This window comes from Anabrus simplex, chromosome 3 (genome assembly GCF_040414725.1).
Source record: "Anabrus simplex isolate iqAnaSimp1 chromosome 3, ASM4041472v1, whole genome shotgun sequence".
Taxonomy (NCBI): domain Eukaryota; kingdom Metazoa; phylum Arthropoda; class Insecta; order Orthoptera; family Tettigoniidae; genus Anabrus; species Anabrus simplex.
Genome location: NC_090267.1, coordinates 328138629 through 328160249, shown reverse-complemented (window position 1 = coordinate 328160249; position 21621 = coordinate 328138629). Strand labels below are relative to the sequence as shown.

Sequence of the window (21621 nt, the reverse complement as noted above, 5' to 3'; positions counted from 1 at the left end):
CAATAATGTACACCACCTATCCAATACTTATCAGTCCTTACAAAGGACACTAGGAAAGTTTTGCAATACGCTAAAACGGTTGGCTACACACCCGTTATGGTGAGGGATGAAAAGAGGGGTGAAAACCGGTCTAGGAGATAGCAAGGCGCGACCCTCACACCAGTTGTTATCAGGCAGTGGGATTGAAAGCAAGTTAAGATGTCAGTGTGGTCTAAAGGTGAATATCGCACAATTATCTGCTACAATTTTGCTCGTGGATTAACTGTTGATCAGTGCCTGGAGGAAATGACTCCTGTGCTGGGGAAAGCCTGTCCACATTAGACAACAATTTTCCGCTGGTACTAAGAGTTCCAGAGAGGAAATGTTGGGGTTGAAGACGATCCTCGTTCTGGGCGACCGTCTGAATCGGTGACTGAGGAAAACATTGAAGCTGTGAGGAAAATGTTGCAGCAAGAGAGGCGGTTGACATATTGGCAGCTAAAAGCGACCCTCCACATCCCTGCACCATCTATTCATTCAGTTCTACGCGATCATCTCCATGTTAGGAAGGTTTGTTCTCTTTGGGTGCCACATTCACTTTCAGAGGAACAAAGGGTACATCGAGTGAAATGGTGCCGAAAAATGCTAAAACATTTTGAAAATGGGACTTTGCGTAACGTCAATAGCATCGTTACTGGTGACGAAACTTGGCTTTAGTGTTATGGTGTCCCAACAAAATCCCAGAATAAGGTGTGGCTGTTTGAAGATGAGGGTACTCCTGTGACTGTGCAAAAGTCAAGGTCAATGAAGAAAAGGATGATTGCAGTATTCTTCACTAAACGGGGCATCCTGACTCGGGTTGTGCCAGGAACACAAAGGACAGTTACTGCGAAGTGGTACAGTGAGACTTTTCTGCCTCAGGTCATCCAGGCTCTCAAGCAGCTCCGTCCAAGGTCACAGCTCAGCACTTGGCTCTTGCATCATGACAATGCTCCAGCGTATCATGCTAATGTAACAATGGATTTTTTTTTGCCAGATCAGTGTTGACTGTGCTTGATCACCCTCCATACAGTCCTGATCTTGGCCCCATGTGACTTCGCACTCTTCCCTGAAGTGAAGATGAAGCTGAAAGGGCAGCGTTTTGGATCCGACGAGGAGCTTCTGGCAGCATGGGATTAAGAGTGTGAAAATGTAACCGAAGAAAAGTGGCAGAGTTGGTTCAGTGACTGGTTTCGATGTATGGAGAAATGTATTGAGTGTGGTGGAAATTATTTTGAAAAAGTCTAAAGCATTCACTCACATTGCAAAACTTTCCTAGTGCCCTTTGTATATTTAGGATACAAACATTACAACTGGTATTAAAAGTTGGGACATGCTTCGCTTAACTGTCCTAAGCATCCTCAGCCACAATAAAACCTTAGCCTAACGTTTGGTCAGGGCCCCAAACCTAGCGACCTTGAAGTATATGGTCCCTAAAATCCGACATTTACATTAGAGACAATCAATAGCCTTAAAACTAGTGTGGAAACTTCTGACAATGTTCGACATAGCTAAGAGTAAATACACTACAATCGTGTGTCGAACATTGTTAAAAGTTTTCACACTAGTTTTAAGGCTATTGTTTGTCTCTAATGTAAACGTCGGATTTTAGGGAACAATATACTTCAAGGTCACTAGGTTCGAGACCCTGACCAAACTTTAGGCTAAGGTTTTATTTTGGCTGAGGATGCTTACGACAGTTAAGCGAAGCATGTCCCAACTTTTAACACCAGTTTAATGTTTGTATTCTAAATATAAGTATTGGAAAGGTGGTGTATATTATTGTTCTTTTTTAATGTTTATAATATATTATCTCAATTTACCAATGCCAGTTGGGAAGTTAATGCAAACGACAGGAAGCATGACCAACCATTGGCAAATAAGTTAATATGGGAATGGCAGTTGATTCAGAAAGTGATGGAACCAACTAGATGGAAGAATTTTCTGGATTTGGTGCTGGTAAAACTCTATAGAGAAACCAAAGTAATAGATGGTATTAGTGATTATGAAGCTGTTTTTGTCATAGTTAAAAATAAATGTGATAGAAAGGAAGGTATTAAAATTAGGACTATTAGGCAGTACTATATGGCTGATAAAACAGGCATGAGGGAGTTTTTAAAATGTAACTATGATCGGTGAAAAATGGTAAATAAAAATGTAAACAGATTCTGGGATGGGTGTAAAGCAATTGTTGAGGAATGTGAAGTAAGGAGAAATTGAAGGAACTTCCTAGGAAATTGAATCTAGCAAAGAAGTCAGCTAAGGATACCATGAAGGCAAACATAATTGGTGGTCATACAAATTTTAGTGAAAAATGGAAGCGTATTGATGGGCACTTTAACGCAGAAACAGGTTCCAAAAAGGACATTCCAGGAATCATTAATGAACAAGGGGAGTGTGTATGCGAGTATCTCAAAAGACAGAAGTATTCAGTCAGCAGTGTGTAAATAATAATAATAATAATAATAATAATAATAATAATAATAATAATAATAATCGTATGGCCTCAGCTACCGTGTGCAGGCATTTAAATTTGACGCCATCTGGCTGTCTGCTCGTCGATTACGACGTTCCGTTTTACTCTAGGCCCACTAGATGGCAGACCGAGTAAACTGAAACTCTCTTGGGTGTCTATGGCTGAGATGTACAATATAATAGGTTAGGATCCACCTTTCAATACTCCGTAATAAGATGGTAAGAAGTAGTTACAACCTGTTTAATGGGACCGGTTTCAACACATTTTAAGTGTCATCATCAGCCAATTTTCGAAGATCTTAAAACAACTAGCACATTGAATACAGGCAAAAAATTAACAATGTATCATAACGTAGCAATTCAGTAAATGTTCAAAACACAATAATCACAGTCAAGAGAGTAAACAGAACATCACTATCTTGCGCCGAAAACAAATATAGCTGAAGTTCATAAGCAGGTCAAATATTCGCTTATGTAAAGTCGTTGCTAGGCAGGTCTTGTAGGCATTTGTTTTTCCGGCCGAAGAGCAAAAGGTGACGTGAATGAAGTCTTAGGAAAACAGTATAGGATTTAATTTCGTCAAATTTCAAAGTGGATATATAGGTTTTATAAAATAATTTAAAACGTTAAAAAAGAATAAAGCCAAATAAAAATATATTTAAAAAAATAGGGAGAAATAATGAAAGAAATACGAGGTTCAACTCGAAACAACTTGCCGTAGTAATTGATAAAGAAATGATAAATAGAGAAAGGGGGGACGTTAATTAGAGGGTGGTGATGGTGGTGGTGGTGGTGGTGGTGGTGGTTATTGTTATTAGAGGAAATATAATTGGGCAAAAATCCTTAATATAATATGAATTCGAAGAAAAAAGAAAAAAGAACCGACACTTCGAAAAATGAAGATATCGGTTAAAGGAAGACAAGGGCCACGAAGGGCGTGAAAATGAAAGACTCCCTAGCCCTCGCAAACCTAATAGCATCGGGGTCGGAAAAGAACAAGAATTGACCAAGGGAGGTCGGACAGGATAGATGAAAGTGAGGAGCCTGGCACAAGTAAGTGGAAGCAATGCCAGGACTCAGCTAAGGGCCCCGTGGTCGCCAATCCACGCTCTGAAGTTCAGAGCCCCTGGGGGATGGAGGATGGGAAGGAAAGAAAAAATGAAAAAATGGAAGGGATCCGATACTTCGAAAAATGAAGATATCAGCCAAAGGAAGACAAGGGCCACGAAGGGCGTGAAAATGAAAGACTCCCTAGCCCTCGGAAAACTAATAGCGTCGGGGTCGGAAAGGAACAAGAGTTGACCAAGGGAGGTCGGACAGGATAGATGAAAGTGAGGAGCCTGGCACAAGTAAGTGGAAGCAATGCCAGGACTCAGCTAAAGGCCCCCGTGGTCGTCAACCTACGTTCCGAAGTTCAGAACCCCTGGGGGATGGAGGGTGGGAAGGAAAGAAAAATGGAAGGGATCTGATACTTCGAAAAATGAAGAAATCAGCCAAAAGAAGACAAGGGCCAACGAAGGGTGTGAAAATGAAAAATTCCCTAGCCCTTCGGAAACCTAAAAGCGTCGGGGTCGGAAAGGAACAAGAGTTGACCAAGGGAGGTCGGACAGGATAGATGAAAGTGAGGAGCCTGGCATAAGTAAGTGGAAGCAATGCCAGGACTCGGCTAAGGGCCCCGTGGTCGCCAACCCACGCTCCGAAGTTCAGAGTCCCTTGGGTGAGGAGGAGGAGAACTAAGGAGGATCAAGGGGGGTGTTGCGGAAGGGGGAAGTGGCATGAGAGGGTGTTGTGTAAATTGTGAAAGATTGATTCCTTATTTGTTGACTTCAGGTTATTTAAAAAGGAGATGAGAAAATCGAAAAGGGGATTGGGTTTCTCAGAAATATCATTCAGATTAAGATTTGGATTGAAAAACTGGTCAAGGTGTATAAAACAGTTTTCGGTGATGTCTAGGAGAGGGCCTTTATTTAGAGTGCTGAGAATTTCAATATCCTGGTTTATTGTAGTGAAAGCATGTTTTGTGTCATGTATGTGTTGTCCCACTGCCGAAAATCTGTTGTGTTTTATTGCATTAACGTGTTCAAAGTACCTAATTTTGAAGTTGCGACCAGTTTGACCTATGTAAGAAGAATTGCAGTTGTGGCACTTAAAACGGTATACGCCTGATTTAGAAAAGACACTTGTTCTATTTAAGGAGTGGGAATTATGTAATAATTCAAGGTTTCTATTATTAGTTCGAAAAGAAATCATAGTATTATGTTTTTTGAAGACATTAGCTATACTATAGGTATTTGCATTGAATGTGGTGTAAGCTCCTCACTTTCATCTATCCTGTCCGACCTCCCTTGGTCAACTCTTGTTCCTTTCCGACCCCGACGCTTTTAGGTTTCCGAAGGGCTAGGGAGTTTTTCATTTTCACACCCTTCGTTGGCCCTTGTCTTCTTTTGGCTGATATCTTCATTTTTCGAAGTATCAGATCCCTTCCATTTTTCTTTCCTTCCCACCCTCCATCCCCCAGGGGTTCTGAACTTCGGAACGTAGGTTGACGACCACGGGGGCCTTTAGCTGAGTCCTGGCATTGCTTCCACTTACTTGTGCCAGGCTCCTCACTTTCATCTATCCTGTCCGACCTCCCTTGGTCAACTCTTGTTCCTTTCCGACCCCGACGCTATTAGTTTTCCGAGGGCTAGGGAGTCTTTCATTTTCACGCCCTTCGTGGCCCTTGTCTTCCTTTGGCTGATATCTTCATTTTTCGAAGTATCGGATCCCTTCCATTTTTTCATTTTTTCTTTCCTTCCCATCCTCCATCCCCCAGAGGCTCTGAACTTCAGAGCGTGGATTGGCGACCACGGGGCCCTTAGCTGAGTCCTGGCATTGCTTCCACTTACTTGTGCCAGGCTCCTCACTTTCATCTATCCTGTCCGACCTCCCTTGGTCAATTCTTGTTCTTTTCCGACCCCGATGCTATTAGGTTTGCGAGGGCTAGGGAGTCTTTCATTTTCACGCCCTTCGTGGCCCTTGTCTTCCTTTAACCGATATCTTCATTTTTCGAAGTGTCGGTTCTTTTTTCTTTTTTCTTCGAATTCATATTATATTAAGGATTTTTGCCCAATTATATTTCCTCTAATAACAATAACCACCACCACCACCACCACCACCACCATCACCACCCTCTAATTAACGTCCCCCCTTTCTCTATTTATCATTTCTTTATCAATTACTACGGCAAGTTGTTTCGAGTTGAACCTCGTATTTCTTTCATTATTTCTCCCTATTTTTTTTAAAATATATTTTTATTTGGCTTTATTCTTTTTTAACGTTTTAAATTATTTTATAAAACCTATATATCCACTTTGAAATTTGACGAAATTAAATCCTATACTGTTTTCCTAAGACTTCATTCACGTCACCTTTTGCTCTTCGGCCGGAAAAACAAATGCCTACAAGACCTGCCTAGCAACGACTTTACATAAGCGAATATTTGACCTGCTTATGAACTTCAGCTATATTTGTTTTCGGCGCAAGATAGTGATGTTCTGTTTACTCTCTTGACTGTGATTATTGTGTTTTGAACATTTACTGAATTGCTACGTTATGATACATTGTTAATTTTTTGCCTGTATTCAATGTGCTAGTTGTTTTAAGATCTTCGAAAATTGGCTGATGATGACACTTAAAATGTGTTGAAACCGGTCCCATTAAACAGGTTGTAACTACTTCTTACCATCTTATTACGGAGTATTGAAAGGTGGATCCTAACCTATTATATTGTACATCTTATTTCTCTATTCAATACGGAACAATAATGAAGTTTTTAACTTTATATGGCTGAGATTTAATGCATTTCGTCGGGTAAGTACCAAATGTGTCACCAGAGATCTTTTACATGCCAATATCGTACGACATGGAGCGTCTAATGGACTTTTATCCGCCCTTCAAAAATCCGACTATCTTTGCCGGGTTTGAACCCACTATCTTGGGATATGGAGGCCGACACTCTACCACTGATCCAGAGAGGCAGCTTGCAGTATGTAAAGATTGTTTACAAGGATAATCTCCAGTGAGAGGAGGTGACTTATACTAAAGAAGTATTAAACTTTACTTATGATAACAATAATATTTACATTAGATAAGGTTTTGGGGGATATACTGAAGACAATAGGTTAATAGGGTAGATCATTGGAGCCTACTGGCAAAAATAAGTGCAATTAGACTAGACAAAATAGTGACTGAGTAGGTGGCTATATTTCTAGAAAACAGAACTCCGAGAATTAGAGTAGGCGAAGCTTTATCTGACCCTCTAATAATTAAGAGGGGAATTCCTCAAGGCAGTATTATTGGACCTTTATGTTTTCATGTATACAAAATCAGTGACATGAGCAAAGAAGTGGAATTAGAGATAAGGCTTTTTGCAGATGATGTTATTCTGATGTTATTACAAGATTGTGAGGAACTGCAAAATGACCTTGATAATATTGTGAGATGGGCAGTAGGCAATGGTATGATAAACAGGGTTAAAGGTAAAGTTGTGAGTTTCACAAATAGGAAAATTCCTCTCAGTTTTAATTACTGCATTGATGGGGGGCAAGTGTTAATATAAGGAAAGATCTTCATTGGGATAATCACATAAATATGATTGTAAATAAAGGGTATATATCTTTGCACATGGTTATGAGGGTATTTAGGGGTTGTAGTAAGGATGTAAAGGAGAGGGCATATAAGTCTCTGGTAAGACCCCAACTAGAGTATGGTTCCAGTGTATGGGACCCTCACCAGGATTACTTGATTCAAGAACTGGAAAAAATCTAAAGAAAAGCAACTCTAGTTGTTCTGGGTGATTTCCGAGAAAAGAGGGGCAATACAAAAGTGTTGCAAAGTTTGGGCTGGGAGACTTGGGAGAAGGGAGACGAGCTGCTCGACTAAGTGGTATGTTGATATAGATGTTGATTCCCATTGGGAACCTGGAAAAAAAAAAAAAAAATCTCATAAGTGGTATGTTCCGAGCTGTCATTGGAAAGGTGGTGTGGAATGACATTAGTATACGAATAAGTTTGAGTGGTGTCTTTAAAAGTAGGAAAGATCACAATATGAAGATAAAGCTGGAATTCAAGAGGACATTGTTAGCAAATATTCGTTTATAGGAAGGGGAGTTAGCGATTGGAATAACTTACCAACGAAGATGTTCAATAAATTTCCAATTTCTTTGCAATCATTTAAGAAAAGGCTATGAAAACAAGAGATAGGTAATCTGCCACCTGGGCAACTAAACTAAATGCCAATCAATAGGATTGATTGATGAATGATTGATTTAATTTTGTTATGGAATTATTTATGTATTTTTACATTTGTTATTTTTAAAATTATTAGTTATTATTTATTGCCATTATTATGGCTGCTGTAAATTCATGACGGTATAAATCTCTCAAGTTTGTAGTATGGTATGAAATTATTATTTTTAAAATGGATATTTTAAGGTTACCTAGCGATCCACCTCGACTAAAACGGTCCTGACCCGTGAATCGTTCATGCAAATTATGTACATTGAAGGTTATTTTAATCCTTAATGAGTCCTAGAGGAGGTTAAACACTTTATTGGGATGTAAAATTTGAGACAAATCTGTATTTATTTGAAAAGTGTTCTCTTTACCGCCAACTATGAACTAAAATCACTCTAAAGGGCAAACGGTTGGAAATAAGTCTTTTTTTTTTAACAGCTCTACGTTTCATACAACCGAGCTCGATAGCTGCATTGGCTTAAGTGCGGCCAGTATCCAGTATTCGGGAGATAGTGGGTTCGAACCTGACTGTCAGCAGCCTTGAGGATGGTTTTCCATGGTTTCCCGTTTTCACACCAGGCAAATGCTGTGGCTGTACCTTAATTAAGGCCACAGACACTTCCTTCGCACTCCTACGCCTTTCCTAACCCATCGTCGCCATAAGACCTATCTGTGTCAGTGCAACGTAAAGCAGCTTGCAAAAAAAAAAAATTCCTACACTTACACTTGGGGTCTATCGATGACACCTCAGGTAGCGCAAGCCATGGAAGACACGACTTTCTACTTATTCCATCATTTTTCTGAAATACATTTTCATTTTGTTCAATATCCATACCCTTTTTCATTTTTTAATTGCTTTTAATCTTCTGAAATATATCTTTTGCCGTAAATCATTTGAAGTTTGTAAGAGACCTGCCACCTAAATGTTTATATTTCGTGAAGTTACTTGTGTCTCGCAGCATGCACGACGCCTACGTCAGTCATTCCTCTAGGTCGTATAGCTAGTCTCGCCGGAAACCGCACTTTGCTCCCTTACTGCCGTCATTCCAGTACTAGCTACAGTTCAATGGACTTAACTAACCGACAGCATCTAGCTTGATAGTGACTGTTGCTTGCCGGTAACAGTGATTTCCGGAGGCTGCGCCAATTTATCACGGTTCCACACATCGCTAAAAGAGTGCTTTCATTTCGTGTGTAAACTTCGGACTGAGATTACGTGAAAACGGAAGTAAATTAACATTTAAAACAAGTTTAGAAAAAGGTTTCTTATTGCAAATTTTCATTACAATGGACTGAGAGTTTATGTGAAATATATTCCTTAGAAACAAACCTTTCCTTATATTGGGGTTCGTTAGAAGGGTGTTTAAATTACATTGTGCTTATGGCGATTTGGCTGGGCCTTACAAAAATCTTCATTAAAACAGGGTTCTACTGTATATAGATAGGCGTACAAGAATTGTTGATTTTGTAACCTTCCTCTAACTTCACGTTGTTTGTGTTTTTCTTTATTTTTGTAGCCTCTTGGATTTTTTCAAGATTCTGGGATACTGCGGTAGAAATGTTAGTTTTATCAAATGAAATTTCATGTTTTGTTTCAGAGGAATTTTTAGCTTCAACTGAAATTTCTGTGTTTTGGTCCTTGGTGTGACAGGTATGTTCTTTGAGTCTGGTAGAAATTAGTCACTTGGTTTTGTCTATGTAGCGGATAGCACAGCTCCTTTCATTGTGGTTGATTTTAAGAGCCTGTAATTTTATAGTATCTTTGACTGTTGAAAATAACAGCATAACTTCCTTTGGCCCTATTAATTAGTGCATTCAGTATAGCTTTATGAGAGGTGATGGTGAGAAGAAGCCTGCAGGTTCCTATCCATATGTGTGGCTTTCCTATATACTGCATGGCTTAAGAGTCCCTTGGGGGTTTTATTTGACCAGGACATAAAGAAACAATAGCTTCCCCTCTACCTTGATTTTCTTGGTGAACAGAATATTCTCATTATGGAATTGAGATGGTCTAGAAATAACTGAAGAATACTAGTGAGACCAGGTGTCAACTGTATCATCCACATAGTGGAGAATGCATTTCGGTTTCAGGTTTGATGTGGCTATGGCTTTCTATTTGAAATTTTCTGGAGAGAACCGTTTTCCTATCATGGCCCATTCAGTCTGTTTATAGAATTCCCTGTTACATAGGAATATGTGTCATTGAAACATTCTTTGGTTAGTGTTGACAGATCATCCAGCATCTTTGTGAAAGGTGATGCAACATTGAAGCTTACCAGTAAGTCTGTGCTTTCAATGGATTGGTCCTTGAGGAGCCGGATGAAATGTCCGGAGTCATTTATGTAGATGTCATTGTATTCTATATGCGGTTGTAGTTGTCTAGCTAGATAGCGGGTGATATCACATATCAGAGATCTTACAGTGCTCATGTTAGGTTACAGTGAATCGAGTAACAAATATTTAAGAATTAACTGGTCTGCCTCTTCAATACATACTGTATATATTTATTTTGATCTAGAACATGTTTCTTCCCCTAAGGGACATCATCAGCTAGAAAATTTCACAAAATAGATCAGATATAAAATCACATTAATAGATTGGGAAGACATGAGTTAAAATACACTATCGTATACAAGGACATTTTGCAAACTTGACCAAAGTTCCAAGTTATGTTGTAGTCAATAATATCGATGAGAATTGTTCATAAGATTCTTCATGAAGAAGTCTGTAAAAACTAACAGGTTCAATCATAAAAACATTGTAGAATGACCATTGATGTCGAGTAAAATCCTTGAATTACAATATTTCATGACATAAAGGATTCTTATGATCTTTGGAAGTAGTTCTTTCAAATTACATTGAAGAATGAGTTGCTTCCAGAATCTGAGTCAAAATGAGCCTGAAGGGGTAAAGTTGGTTGTAGAAGTGATTATGTGAAGTCTGAAATTAATAGAAAACTGAGTGTAAGTGGAGAGAAATGGAAGATCAAATAATACATATGATTCATTTTGCATTACTATTTCCTTGTTATTGGCCCGATATGAAGAGAACTCACCTCTGCTGAGGTATGAGTCTAATTGAATCCAAGTAAGTTGTAGGTATGTTGGGGGGAAGTGGGAGGGCATGTTATGTTGTAGTTCTTTCAAATTACATTGAAGAATGAGTTGCTTCCAGAATCTGAGTCAAAATGAGCCTGAAGGGGTAAAGTTGGTTGTAGAAGTGATTATGTGAAGTCTGAAATTAATAGAAAACTGAGTGTAAGTGGAGAGAAATGGAAGATCAAATAATACATATGATTCATTTTGCATTACTATTTCCTTGTTATTGGCCCGATATGAAGAGAACTCACCTCTGCTGAGGTATGAGTCTAATTGAATCCAAGTAAGTTGTAGGTATGTTGGGGGGAAGTGGGAGGGCATGTTATGGATGGGGGAACGAACTATGTCACTGAGCGTGTGATGCATTAAAGTTTGATATTTCTTTCTATCTTTTTCATTAATTCCTCATATAAGATGTTAATCTTCTCAGAAAGATTGTTTATATCACCTGTTGGATTGTCCCTCTGGTCTAGATAAATGAAAATTTCCTTGTATATACTGTATTCAATAAATTACCATTTTGAAGTTTTCAAGATATTATGGTCATTATCTATGTTTGTCATGTGATCACTCATAAAGGTTTGCTTGTCCACATGGGGAAGAAGCATAAAGGTAGGTTAAGCCAGAATGAGAATCAGTGCTACGACCCCACGGAATGACCTACTACTTCTATGGGCTCCACGGGAATATTGTCTTCGTTAGGAAGAAATTTTAGACCACAGTATAAATATTCGGACTCTGAGACAGAAAGTGAAGATGTACAGGATGAACAAAACGAGGAGACTGTGAACCGAACGGAAGATAATTCCGATGCGCGAAAAACCCAATGCCCTCACTGTGGTGAGTATTTTCAAGGAGCAAGAGGTTTAAACATTCACATCAGTCGCTCTCATCCACAAATACATCGAACTGCCTTGTTAACCAACTTCAATCAACACATATCTCAGTCAGAAGATATTATTCCCATCGGGCATCAATATCCCGTTTAAGAGGAGACTATTTTTCAGTCAGAATTAAAGGAATGGAAGAACAAATTAATTCAGTTCTCCAGTGAAAACGATTCTGAGTTCGATATACTCGTGTGGGAGTTGTCAGAATTTCTGAGTAACTCTATCCACCTCTTACCAGGTCCAAAACACCCTGCTACGAAATATTACGAAGGCAGGAGAAAACGTCTCGGACATCAAGGTAAAACATATAGTAAGTCCTCGAATCCACAACGTGCGACCAAGAGAGAATGCCAAGAAAGAAAACGTAAATGACTATCATCTCACTCAGTTTCAGTTCTACAATCAGCGAAGGAAAGCCATGCGGAGGGTACTGAATCCAAAATCTGAATCTTGCAACGTCGATATTTCCAAAATATTTGCCACTTACTCGGATTTATTTTCCATTGAAAATTCCAATATAAGGCACGATTACTGCTCCAAAATCAGTGACGTAGACCGTGTAGAGCTAGATGAAACGTACAGCCCCAGAATCACAAAAGAAGAAATCTCCGCAGCAACACATCGAATTGCAGTAGATCCCGCTCCTGGTCCTGACCGTGTCTTAGTACGTGTCATCAGGGACGACACGGTATGCGAAATCATAGCAATCATTGCGACTCGAATGCTTTCAACAGGCAAAATACCCCAGTGTCTAAAGAGTGCTAGAACCGTGTTGATACATAAGAAAGGCGATGTCGAATGTCTGTGAAACTGGAGACCGATAACGATCTGTTCGGTAATTAGACGTGTTATTGAAAGGGTATTAGATCAGCATTTGCGCTCCTTTGTAACTTTCAGTGAACACCAAAGAGGCCTTAACGACCAGCCAGGATGCCTTATAAATACTTCTATTCTCAGAGGACTCCTCAGGACAGCAAAGACAGATAAGCAAGATGTTACCGTGATTTTTTTAGACGTTCAACAATGATATCTACAAGTTAACCAACATCTTTAAGAAACAAGGCGTTAAAATAGCCTTCAAAACCAACAATAAGAACATGAATGTTTTATACAATACTTCACACATCAACAAGACCAGCAGTTTTTTAAAATCAGGAGTTTATAGGATCAAATGTACCACCTGTAAAAAAACCTACATCGGGCAAACCGGGAGAACTTCATTATCAGATACCACGAGCACACTAACGCAATAAAATACAACAAGTTTTCAGCCATCGGCCAACACATGCAAGATTATAACCATAATTTCACCAATATTGAACAAGACATGGACATCCTCGTATTAGCAAACAAGGGCCCTTTACTGAACATAATGGAAAATTACTACATACACCTAGACCAATACTTTAATGCCAGTCACAATCTCAATGAAATCTCAGAGAAACCCAACATACTCTTCGATCTATTTATCACTTTCCTCAGAAACAATAATGCAGCCAACCTAAACTCAATCCTAAATTTAATCAAAGGTACTTTTCCAAGACAATTACACTTTCTCCCGCACCCTTCAGCCCCACCTTAAGCCCTCTTCCTAAGCCATATTTCATTTCAATACAAGAACTTACTGATTTCCATGATTATAATTTTTACAACGCCCCATTTATACTTTATTCTTTGTTAAAAACCTCTTAGTATGTATATTCCTTGTATTATTAACTATTAGCATAACATCTCATTTCACTTGTTATTCTTTAAAATAATATTGTCTTAGGATTTCGCCACAAATGATTTTTGCTCCAATACGGCTGATGATGACCCCTAGATGGGTCGAAACTAGTACCGTATAATTTTGTAATTTTGTGAATATATTGTAGTATTGAAAAGGTGGAAACATTTACGTTATTATTATTATTACTTATATATAATATCAAAAGCCTTCGACAACATCGGACATCAGCACCTAAATCTAACACTAGCTGCCGAGCCATTTCCATCTAAACTGAAGGAACTAATCCTCAATCTACAGACTGACAATACAACACAGATCGAAACCACTAAGGGCAAAACGAAGCCAATTCGCTTGTTGAGAGGACTTATGCTTGGATCACCATTATTGCCAGCATTGTATAACCTGGCCACAGATTTCATTTTTGATGAGATAACAGAAGAAAACCTAGTACAAGCATATGGCAAATCAGTTTCTGCAGAATTGCCCCCTCTTAGTATTATTGGTTTCGCCGATGACACAGTCATTGTTGGCAAAAATAAAGAAGCAGCTCTTGAGTTGACATGCATCGCTATCACGTTGTTCCAGGAAATCGGTCTACAGATAAATGCCAACGAATGTGTGGGCATATGTATTGAAAAGGGAAAACTCGTGGACGGAGTGCTCGATATTCACGACAATTTTAGGATCAGTACAATTAAAGAAAGAGAAGAAATTCGATATCTTGGCCTCACTTTTAACGAAACACTCACCTTTGATGCGAACACTTCTTTAAAAACCTTGCACAAACAGTTAGATACGCTTACAGCCTCACCTTTGTTAAAGGCAGATCAAAAGTTCATTGTTTTGAACAAAGCAGTCAGCCCTACTCTCGTGTATGCTTTTCAGACCGCTGAAATTAGACAAGTACCGCTTAGCTTCTTGAAAACCGCCGACAAAATGGTAAAGAGCTCCCTAAAGGAAATTTTAGAATTACCCACGGATATACCCGATAGTGCTCTGTATTCTGATTAAAGATTCAAAGGCCTCGGACTTTTCAAAGCAAGCTGGGAAGTACATCTGCAACAAATAAGCGCATGCAACGCTCTTCGCCAAGCCAGCAATAGCTACGTTTTAAAGATGCGTGATCTGATCCGAAACGACGCATTGTCTACAGGCCCTCAACATCACAGATATAAACAGATTCTCCAATAAAGGCAGTGACCTTCCTAATCCAAGAAAAATCCGCCAAGAAACTAAGAAGTCATGAAATGGCAACTTGGTGCTCTTTGCCTCAGAAGGGGATCGGTGTAGACTTGTATAAAGAGTACACTCCGGCCAATAATTGGACTTTCTTGTAGCGAATGGCGAGAGGCAATCAAGATGACATCAAATGTTTCTGCAGTACGAACTATCCCGTGCAGAACTCAGGACGGAAACCTCTGTCGCAGATGCGTCAGAGAGAAAGAAACACTGGCTCACGTTCTGGGTTCTTGCCCCTACGGCGAAGTACTGAGAAACTCACGTCACCACAAGATAAGATCACTGATTGCAGAAGAACTCCGTAGCAAAAACTTCTGTGTATATGAAGAAGTCCACGGTTTGTCTACGACAGGGAGTACAAGACTTGCCTTTAAAGATAACGACAAGAAAGGTTTCATTATCGATCCGACCATCCGATTCGAGCTCGATGGTGGCCAGTCTACTGAAGTTCATCTTGAAAAGCAGAACATTTATGCGCCCACCATTCCGTTCTACAAAAATAAATACCAGCGGAATGAAGTAGACATTATCGGCCTAATGATTGGTGCTCGTGGCACAATACCTGCCTTGTTTGTAGAATTCTGGAAGAAGTTTGACCTGTCTATGAACAGCATTGAAAGAATAGTTACCACCACCATACATGGATCTGTACACATCCTAAAATCTCATCTGTTCGGACCTCCATAACCTAAAAAAAATCCGTATCATCGCTATATTTCTATGTGATAAAAACATTCTGTATCCTGATAAGCTTTACTTTGTCCATTGTGGCAACCCGTAATTGCGGGAAGTTGTTGATTCGTTCAGTTAATATATATATTCTTAGCCATGGTATGTTCCTGATACCTTGTAACAAAAATTCTTCTGGTCTGACTTACATACGTAGTGATACAGTTTGTACATTTTCATTTATATGCACCCGTATTTTGAAATTTGTTATTTTTAATTATATGAGTGTAATTTATAATTTACAGTTTCTGTTGTTGGTCCTAAATGCGATTCGTAAATTACATCTTTGAACAAATTCGTAATCCTATAGAATTTACTGCTTTTATACATGAAATATGTGACGAATTTTTTATTCTCTTCTTCCTTCCGTTCTTTCAGTAAAGTAGTCACAGATTTATTTTTATTTTATTTGTAATTCTGTTTACAAATTCTTTGTTGTAGCTATTGTTATATGCTGTGCAGTACAGTAGAACCTCGATAATTCGAAACCGGCTAATTCAAAATCCTGCCTAATTCGAAGAAGCTCTCGTTCCCAGAAATATGAGATATGGTTTTGCATGTTATTTAAATTGTTTAATTCGAAGTACAATGTCGGCCCCATTACTGAAATTCAGGCTTTTAATTCAAAACTGCCTTTACATTTTAAAACAGTAGTATGTTACAGAGTAATTTAAATTGAAAATTTATCTGTGTCATGATAAAACGCGTGTTCCGGACGTGGAGGGGTAGCTTTCTGCACTTACACTCACTTCGGTGGGTCTACAGTGTGCTTCATAATTGCTAAGTTGAATGAAATTGGAATTCTTTTGTATTCAGCCTTTTAAGGAACGCTGTAATATGACGCAGCAGGCAGTGTGCGGAAAGACAGAATCCGCGAATACTGGCGATGCCAACAATGGAAAAAAAAAGCGTGGCTCATATAATCAATTTATAGGCACCGAACAATATTGTCATTGCCAATGAAACTGCAGTGCTTTCCTTTAATGACGAGCCCAGACGGTCTTATGGTTTTAAAGGAGAAAGTGCCAGCCGGAGAATCGTACAAGGGCGGGGGTCATTGTAATGTGTTGCAGAGTTGCAATGCACACAGAAGCAAGAAATTGTATCCCCTCATCAGGGTTAGTTCGATAAGCCACAATGTTTTAAGGGCGTCGGGCACTTTCCGTGGAAGTACAGTGCATCTAAAAATGCGAACAGTACTGTAATCCTCGTCTTTGAATTGTGTGATTTCTTTTTCTTTCGTTGCGTGAGGTTATGTTTGCCAGTGATTTATCCAAGTGCATTATTTGAACATTGTAAGTGCATCTTGTTGGATACATTTCGGAAATAGTTTTCTCCATTACATTTGAAAGTTTTAAACTGTGAATCGAGGTGATTGGATGCATTAATGGGTCTTAGAATACTTTGCGACGCGGCAAGTGTTTACATGTCTGAAGCACAAGAGAAGTGCCGTGGCGGGAAATTGTACAAGGATAGAGTCATAGGAAAGTTTGATTAGCCACGATGTTTTTAAGGCATCGGGTACTTTCTGTGTAAGTACAAGCACGGCCAACTTGATGCGTCGCTCTAGCTAGCTCCTTACCGACCTTGACAAGTGGGTCCACGCACTGTAATTCGAGTAGTTACACTGCTCGACATGTGGTGCTGGTGGCCTATCTATTTGCAGTAGAAATGCATACTTCTTTATGAAAAAGATATTGATTTTGATTGCCGAATTATCGTAATTTAGAGTTATGGAGAATGTTACATAGGTTAATACTGTTAAAATGATTAATCTTAAAGGTTACTTTCGTTGATGTTTGCCAAAATAATGTCGTGAAATGAAACTGCAGAGAGATGGAGTAGTCCAGCTGACATTCTGATATTGACTCTGATTGCCAATATATCTTAATTTAGGGAATAAAGGAGTATGTTACATTGACTAATACTGTTAAAATGATTAATCCTAAAGGCTACTTTCATTGAGATGTGCCAAAATAACGTCGTGAAATGAAACTAGCCATTTCCTATCCCACCGTCGCCATAAGACCTATCTGTGTCGGTGCGACGTAAAACAAATAGCAAGAAGAAGAAGAAGAATTTTAAATAAAAATTCAGTGAGAGAAAAGTATTTCGAGTAAATACATTGTAAACTGTTCATTGCTCAGGTAACAACACTTCATACGTTGCCTTTACCGTCATAACAGTAATGGTTCTTACTTGTCAGTGTTTAAATGTTAAAAGTTCAGATTATCTTGGATAAAAATGCATTGTGTTGCTGTCATATGGAAAATACGACTCCTCCTAAAGGATTATTCAATTAAAGAAAATTTAGGGGTAAAAAAATACCCAATTAGCGTGATTAGCTGCCACCCCCGGAGGCCTGGGTTTGATTCCCGTCTCTGCCACGAAATTTCAAAAGTGGTACGAGGGCTGGAACGGGGTCCACTCAGCCTTGGGAGGCCAACTGGGTAGAAGGGGGGGGGGGGGGATCGATTCCCACCTCAGCCATCCTCGAAGTAGTTTTCCATAGTTTCCTACTTCTCCTCCAGGCAAATGCGGGGATGGTACCTAAGTTAAGGCCATAACCGCTTTCTTCCCGCTTCCTTGTCTATCCCTTCCACTCTTCCCATCCCCAACTCAAAGGGCCCTGTTCAGTGTAGCTGTTACGGTCGTCTGGGTGAGGTACTGGTCATCCTTCCCAGCTGTATTCCCGTACCCGAAGTCTCACGCTCCAGGACACTACCCTTGAGGTGGTAGAGGTGGGAGCCCTCGCTGAGTCCGAGGGAAAAGCCAACCCTGGAGGGGTAAACATATTAAGAAAGAAAGAAGATAAATACCCGAAATAGAAATAGAAAACTAAAAAAATTAACTGCTTTGAGCCACTCCGTTGTTTTGTCCTGCTCTACAGAGAATTCGTGAGTAGGAGGCCAGCGTTCCAGCAGCATTATGGTGAAACTTTCCAATTACAGCTTTATGATGGGCTTCACAAGCGATTGTCAAGGCCGGTATAAGGAGCACAGTGAGGGATCCAGCCGTGGTACAAGGCATCTAAAATGTATACAGTACAGTAATCCAATGAATAAAGTACTTGCACATGGGAGCTGGCATAGATTTCTCCTCGTCTTTGAATCGTGCTTTTTTTCTTTCTTTCGTTGCGTGAGGTTATGTTGGTCAGCGAGTTATCCTAGTATATTATTTGAATACTGTAAATGCACCTTCTTGGATACATTTTTGGAAGGTTTAAACTGTGAATCAATGTTAACTGCGTGCAGTAATGAGCCTTAGAATATTTTGTAACGCGGCAAAGGTTGGCACTTCTGAATTGCTAATTGGCAGTTAATTCAAAATCACGTCATTCGAAGTTCGATTTTTGAGTCCCAACGACTTTGAATTAACAAGGTTTTACTGTATATGGTATTAATTTCTGTTTTTAGATGCAGTGCTGAAAGAGGGATATTAAATGTTCTGTAGATCATACTAAAGAAACTGGCTTTTATACGAGCTCCTGGATGTATGGAATCATTTTTGATCATGTTAATGGTCTGCGTTGGTTTCCTACAAATATTGAAGGATAGGTTTTTATTATTTCTGGTAACTTTCAAGTCTAACTAATTCAAACTGTTATCTACTTCTGAATCAAGTGTTAACTTAACATATAGGTCAAGAGAGTTAATACCGAGCTCGATAGCTGCAGTTGCTTAAGTGCGGCCAATATCCAGTATTCGGGAGATAGTAGGTTCGAACCCCACTGTCGGCAGCCCTGAAAATGGTTTTCCGTGGTTTCCCATTTTCACACCAGGCAAATGCTGGGGCTGTACCTTAATTAAGGCCACGGCCGCTTCCTTCCCACTCCTAGCCCTTTCCTGTCCCATTGTCACCATAAGACCTATCTGTGTCGATGCGGCGTAAAGCAAAAAAAAGAAAGAAAAAAAAAGAAGAAGAGAGAGTTAATGTGATTTAAAAAGGTCTGACCGTTAGTTATTCCTTCATGTAATATTACAAAAGTGTCATTCACATATCTAGACCAGTGGTACGATCCTTCAAGTTTATCAATCATTTTAGTTTTATCCATGTGGTAGATGTAAATTTCGGCCAAGATGGCTGACGCTGGGGCCCGAGTAACAAAATGGAGCCTCATTGAACTTTTGTAAAATACTACAAACAGATCTTGATGTTCTGTCAGAATATTGTAAATTATGTATATGGAGTTATTTACTGTTGATTTCAGGTAACTAATTTTGAATAATCCTCTGTATATACCAGTTGGTTCACTAGCCCCTTGCGATTTAGTTTTATGCAACCTTTCATGTTTACTACAATTCTGAAATACATCCGTCCCTCTCCCTAAACTGTGGTAATATAACGAGATTTGTGGTTGTGGGCTAAAATCCAGCAGGAATCGTGAGCGCCACTAGTAATTCATTATGAGTACCCAGAATGAACCTGCAAAACAAGCACAGACATGAAGAATGTGTACATTACAACAGGGGGTGCACACACAGACCAGGAACAAGTATTTTATATGCCAAAAATTGTGTGTTGCATGTCAAGTCTCGCAATATTGGTCCGAGTTACAGATGTATATCCATCTACACGTAAATAGATTCAGACGGCGCTCCGTGCCGAGAGGTCACCTTACAATGATCCTTCAACTTCAATACATCACTCCATTTATATCACCAAGTAGATTAATACATTTATGTTCAAAGAAATACTCGAACTCGATTAGTTCTTTATTGAAATAATTAGTGATCATCCCAAAATAGAAAGTCTTTCAGAAGACATGGGCTCCCCAAAAATTTAGATCTAGGCATACCTGTTAATTGATATTGAAGATTTATCCTCCCTTTAATTTCTGAATCATAACACCATTTCTAGAGGATCCTAGCATCTCATTCACATTTCTAAATTTTGTAATGTTCTGCATCATAATCTACATGGTAAAGAAAATAAAATATCACACACACTATACTACATCCTGTAAGAGAAAACTAACTACTGTACATATAGAAATGAAACATTGACTTATCGCTCTGCTGTTCCGCCACCTGAGTCTGGAGTTGAGGTGCGTTCTTTCAAATCGGCACCCTTTTCCTTGATGATTACACCATCATGAACATCTTAAGGATAATATTTTCAGTTAAACTGACATCACTTCTTCTTCTATGACACTGAAAATTAAGAATAAGCATTACAAATGTGCTCCACAAAACTTAGAATATTTCAAGAGTCATTGATATTAATAGTACTCCCCTTACAAAATAAAACGTGATGCAAATCACTAACACCAACATTAATTACTCTTGAGAATGACACGTTATAAATGTATAAGCACTTTAAATGTTTGAATGCTGATATCTCTCCCTTCCGTTGATGGAGAACAATGTATTTGTTGGAAAGGATGAGGTTATGCACTACCATCAAGTAACTTAAGGCCTGCTTCTTCACTGCACCTTTCAATGTGTTTTAGAACTTCTACCAGCTCTTCCTCCGAACTAGCCAGGAGCATAGCTATGGTACCTCTGCATAGGAGAGGTTGGAGATTGTCTTGCTGCCTGTTTGAACCCCATCTTTCTAGTCCTCTGTTGCTTTTTTGATTATCCACTCCCATACATGTTGAGTAGGAGTGGTGACATAACACATCCCTGCCTGATGTTTTTCCATTCTTTAAGGCCTCTGATAACTCCCCATCAATTTTAACATATGCCTTGTTTGTATAGAAATTTTTTTGGTTGTATAAGATGACTTGGTACTGGCATTTCCTCAAGCACTCTCCAAAGATGGTTCCAATTAAAATAATCGAAGACTTAAAAGTATAGGAACACACAATAGAATAAACACGGTGACAAGTCAACGTTGGAAGAGGGAGCTACAGAAAGGAGTGACCAGGACAAACATGATAGTACAGAAGGACCAGGACAATCTTTGCATCTTCATACACTGTTATTTTCAATCAAATTGGCTCTCTTCATCAATACCAGATCTTTTACATCTATTTCTTCTCAACTCCTAACGAGCTAATAGCTACTTTTCCAGCTTCATCAGGTGGGCAGGCTTCAACACTCATTGAGGAGCCATTATGACCAATCTTCATTCTTGACACAGGAAGTGTAAGATAAGAAGAAAGCCTGTTAACAACAGAAAAAGAGAAGAAAGAAAAAGATAAAGATGAATACAGGTGGATA

At 39.2% G+C, this 21621-nt stretch overlaps 1 protein-coding gene across 2 annotated transcripts in view; it reads left to right on the top strand.

Annotated features, from left to right (window-relative positions):
- The window catches only part of Arfip (ADP ribosylation factor interacting protein arfaptin), a 155229-nt gene that overhangs the window by 46988 nt on the left and 86620 nt on the right, over nt 1-21621 (top strand). The window lies entirely within an intron of this gene.